This window comes from Cyanistes caeruleus, chromosome 1 (assembly GCF_971803275.1).
Source record: "Cyanistes caeruleus chromosome 1, bCyaCae1.hap1.1, whole genome shotgun sequence".
Taxonomy (NCBI): Eukaryota; Metazoa; Chordata; class Aves; order Passeriformes; family Paridae; genus Cyanistes; species Cyanistes caeruleus.
The window spans coordinates 68977276-68982802 of record NC_141701.1 but is presented as its reverse complement, the minus strand read 5'-3'; positions in this window follow the sequence as shown (position 1 = coordinate 68982802).

Genomic DNA, 5527 nt, shown 5'->3' with positions numbered 1-5527 from the left:
GAAAGTACCTGTAGGTCATAACTATTGGGCCAAAGGAGAGTGTTTGTAAAACATTTGGATTGATCACCTCTCTGGGCTGTTATCCTGATGAACAGCAGTGATACTCAAACATTTGCATGAGAAGAGAGCAGAGAGGTTGGAGGTGAAACACAGGATCTGGCTCTGGAAGTTTTGTATTTATTTCTTTTCTGTGAAACAACTCTGGCATGACTGTAAAGTGCTCACTCACTGTCTGTGCCATGTGTCCCGGAATGAAGAGAGAACAGTAATAGTTTTTGGAAAGGTTTATACAAAGCTAAGTTTCCAGGTGATTGAATCTACCACCATGATAACAAGGAGCTCAGTGCAAGTATAGGAAATCCTGCTGCTACCTTGTGCAGAAAGGAGGAGAAATTAAACTATTCCAGCTGCAATAATATATATGCAGTGATATCGCAGATGAGAAGTGTGACTTGAGTTTCACATTTCTAAAGCTGTCTTTGTTTATAATACCTGTTTCTCTGGACCTGAGCATGTTGCTTCTGCTTTAACTGTTTAATATAATTTGAAGGTGCTAATTTATTTGGACAATTGCCTTTCCTTCCTTTCTTGGTACAATTGCAAGAATGTTGAGAGATTATTCTTTCAAAATGATCCATGTCATATAGCATTAGTTTAGTGTTTCTTTTGTTCAGGAAATATTCTTTTGCTTTAAAGACTTCTTAAGACTTTCAAAAGAGATGTTAAACATACTTTAAACTGTTTCTGATAGAAGTTATCTAAGACACCTGATATGTATGCTTCTGTTATCTGGAGTATGTCTTCAGCAACTAAATAAAAGCTTTATTTTACTGTTTATTTTACAGACTCTAGCTGCAGTAATCTAATCCCATTTACAATTTCTTTCTCTCCCCTTGTACCACTGTGAGTTCATTTTTTCAATGAATCTCTGTAGTCTTCATTTATATCATCTGATTCCCCAATTATCTTCCATGTTCAGTATTTCTGTGCTATAGTATTTTCAGCTTTTCTCCTTACCTGTCATTATGTGAGCTACTGAATCTGCAAGAGGCAGTAAGTGCTGTAGCTTTTCAAAGCAATACAGTTACTATCTTCAACAGAAAGGCTGAGTGAGTCACATCATTGCTTTTTCTCACAGTGGAAACCTTAGACTTAAATTTCCCTCCTTTCAAACTTGGTAGGAATTGCAAAGTTTTGACAGAGGGACTGACAATTGTGGTCTGTAAGTCTCACTTTTACAGTCAAGCTAACTATATTTGTCAAGACTGAAATGTTTAAGTGATTAGTATCTACCAGGAACTTTTTGTATAAGTTAGAGATGATAAAACCAGTAGTATTAGAATGATTAGAGTGGGTGAAAGGGTTTTCCTATGATTTTTTGTTGTTGTTGTTGTTTTGTTGTTTTTTGGGTTTTTTTTTGTTTGTTTGTTTGTTTCTGTTTTATGTTTCATTTGCCTGTTTATTTGGTTGGTGTTTTTGGTTGGTTGGTTGGTTGTTTTGTTTTGTTTTTTTGTAGCCAGCTAGAATGAATTTATGATAGATGAAGTATGGGAGGGAGATATAAACTGGTAGTAAGCAGATTAGTCAAGTATACCTGGACTGTCATGTACCACAGGAGTGTGCTTTCCTGACCTTGAACACTGTCTTCCTGAAAAATCTGGTAATTTTTCCAACAGCTGAAGACAGGAAAAGTCCCACAAATGGTCAAATCCATTTTGCAGTGGAAATTTATATTCAAAATATTTGAAATCTGTTTTACTATATGAGGTGATACAGTACATATTCTATAACAATGTCATAAATGGGAGAAGATATGAATCTATCAGGTTATACAAGTGAGAGCTGATTCTAGAAAGGTTCCAAGTGAAAGATTCATATGCTATCTGATATGGCTGCTACTCATAAAGCTCAGTAGAAGCACAGAAAGATATGGACTGGAAGGCAATTCTGGAAATGATTTTAGCAAAAATTGCATGTTCAGAGCAGGGTCTGCTCCAGAGTTAAAACCCACTTAAAGGTACTTCCACGCCAGTAATTGCAAGGAGGAGGCAGCTGTCCTCCTTTGATTGGAAACCCAGTGTAAGGAATGAAGAAGGTGAAATGGAAGAGTTTCTAGTCTCATTCCCTCTGAACAAAACTGAACAACTGAGAAGGAACTTATTTGCTGTTAAATAGACTATGTTTGTTTAATAATTTCACCACATTCTGAGATCTGGCATATGCCTAAAGAGAAATTGTTCAATGACACGTTTTTATTGTTTGTTTTTGCGTCCAAGCCAGCTGTTTTGTAGGCATTCAGATTCTTGGACTCTGATGTAAGTCAGTTTTGGAAAAATCTAGAAACTGAATAGTTTCATTTTTGTCCAAGATGTCTCTTAGTGATTTGAGCATATTTGTCTCAATGTGAGTTAAGCAGAGGTCAAGAGAAGGGGCTCTAAGAAGAGGAAAAGGCTTTTTCAATGGCATTTATGAAAGATTTGTTTTGGCCCAAGATCTCTTTCTATTTCAGTCATTCTTTAGTGCTGCAAGGTGTTAATATACCACTCTTGTCACAAAGTATTCTGATATTTTTGATACATAGAAAACCTGTGTATATCGTTTCGAGAATGGATGAAATATGTTTTATTCATCCTTCAAGGGCAATAAAGCAGCTTGATGTGCCCTTTCAGCTGGAAGAAATATTAATATAAATTTTCCTGCATCTCATTGATACCAGGTTTCACAAGGAGGAGGCAGCTTAATTTTGACAATCCTTAAGGCTTAGATGCAATGATTACATAAAAATTTGCTCCAAAAAACCAGATTGTTAAAACAAAGCTATTATTTTTTGTATGTGTCAATTTTGTTTAAGGGAAAAGATGAAAAGTTGACATGCACTTAAGATAAACCATGGGAATACTACTTTGATGTTATTTCCTGGTAAAGAATTTTTTTAGTGAGTTTCTCTGCAAAATTTCCTGTTCCTGTTTTGTCAATACTAAGTTCCCACTGATTTTTTGAAGCATGCTCATTCTGTTCGTGCATTTGCCTGTGAAGCTGATATTGAAACTTGGATCATTGGTTATTTTGCATTTATGAGTATACTCTGTTGCTTCTAGACAGCTTTTAGTGCTACAAAGTAACTTTGAATAAAGAGGAGCCCCTAAATTTTTGAAGATTATAATGTTTTTTGTTCACCACCGAGCAGCCTGGGTTTTTGTAAATATTCCATTGATTCAATTTGAATGAGGCTAAGTTGGCAAAGGAGATAAATGCCAAAAATATGAAGACTGACAAGTTTCTTTCTGTATTGTTTTTATTGGAAAAATCTGATTTTCATGTAAGGTTCTACTTAAAATGTGTCTTAATTGAGAACTCTTCAAAAACATTTGCATTGTTGCTTGGCTGTGGCTTTTAAGCACCTCTAGACCTTACAGCTTTGCAGATTAACACTGGGGTAATTTTTAGCTCTTCGTTGGGGTTTTTTTTGGACAGAAAGGCTAGGTGTTTTATACAGGAACCATCCCAATTTCATTTATCCAGGACAGGTGTGTGTGATGAAGTAAGACAAAGAATGTGTAAAATCATCTACCAGTTCCCTATTATTTTATATATAAATAACTCAAAGTGTAATAAGTGTAATTTCTTTAGTAATGAAAGCAGTTTTGATTTGCTTCCCAGTTTTTTTTTGCATTCTGTTTGAAGTCACTGAGCACAGCATTTTGGTAAGTGGTGCACACTAATGAATGATGCAGCTACAAAACTGCAAAGCCTGAACAGGTAGAGACCAGTTCCATACATTTTCTGCTGTGGCATGGAAAACTGAATTTGAAGGATCTGGATAGACATTATAGTGGGGTAGAATATTTATTTAAACCTCCCGACTCTTTATTTGGCCCTTGGCAATATTAGTATTGCAGTGTAATAAAGTATTACACTGGTGGATCCTGAGATGTATTACACTGCTGCACTTCAGTGTGAGATTGTACAGAACTAGACAAAATGGAAAATAATGAGCTAGAAGAGCCTTGCAGTTCCCCAAAAGAACTTCTGTAGTCCCTCATACCTCAGTCTGGAATTCTGAAATGCTTCTTTGCCATCTCAAAGGCTACATGTCCAACTCGTCAAAGGCTTGGGCTTTTTATTTAAGAGAAATAATTAGTGCTCATTCAGCTCTTTAAAAATGAACCTGGAGTAAATCAATGACATCCCTTTTTCTGTGTAATAGCCTAATGGCTCAGGGTATAGGCCAAGGAATATCACTTCAGTTAAATGTAATTTTGTATTTTTCACTGCTCATATTTTCAAAGCTAGGAAACAAAAGATGTCTATGTTCTTAAATTCGAAGAAGTAAAATGCATTTGGAAATGAAAGTGGATGAATGGTCACTGGATAATATAATTTATTTTTATCATCTGAGAGGCAAAAAACTTGTCATGGAAATGGACTTAAATATAGGGGTTCTCTTCTACTGACTACATACTATTGATTTTTGCCTGAAATAGTTTCTTATTACATCTTTTCTCATCATAGTAAGTCAGCTAAATATTTTTAATCAATGCTGATTTAAAATAGCACAATATAAAAAATCTGAAGTTTTGTTTTTTAAGTCAATGGTGAGAGCTGGGCTGTATTAGTGCAGTGCTGCAATCGAGATGCTCAAATGCTGACACCTCGTTCTTTCTGTCCCACAGGAGAGAATGATGTCTTGGAAATCAGGAGGTAAATAATCATTTAATTTTAAGTAAAATCCTTCAGAACATAATCGCTTAATTTTATAACAGTTTATCAATGAAATAGGTGCTTCCTTCTATAATGTTTCCCAAGATTAAAGAGTATTTACAAGAATTTTTGAAAATTATGTCTGCATTACTTTTGGATGCTACCAGCAGCCCAATATAAATTGAAATTGCATGACCATTCACATCTGAGACATTCCCTGAGATAAGCCCAACATGCAGAAAGGGTGCACAATATGTAGTATTCTCTATTATTTTGTTGTCTGGTTAAATACAGAGACTTAGGGGATGGGGCAATGGCTACAAGTTACTGCCTGATGCAGCAGACATCTGATGTCTCCTTTGGGACTGCCCTTCCTTTGCATGAAGACAATGGTTCCACATGCAAATGGAACCAAACAATGAGGAGCATGATGGTTTGGTTCATCTAGAATAGAGACATTGGTTACCAAGGTAAGTGGGAATATGCCCTGCATCAAAACTGTAGAGAAAAAGAATGTGTCATTTGTATAGGAACCTCCTTTCTGGAGAGAACGGAAGGCCTAATATGCACACCAGATTTGAGAAATCTGCTGCCTATGTAGGGCTCAGATTAAAGTCATGAGGAGAAAGTTCCTCACCCTGATACATCCCTCAGATTATTATCATTATTTATTTTCCAGGTAGGCAGCTATGAAGTCCCAGCAGGGAGTCTGAGGGCAAACAAGAGACATCAGGGCTTTGAGACGACTGGTTAGGGCATCGGGAGCACAAGCAGTGTCATCCTCTGTCTTTCCAATTGCAGGGAGTCATGCAGGAAGAAGCAGGAA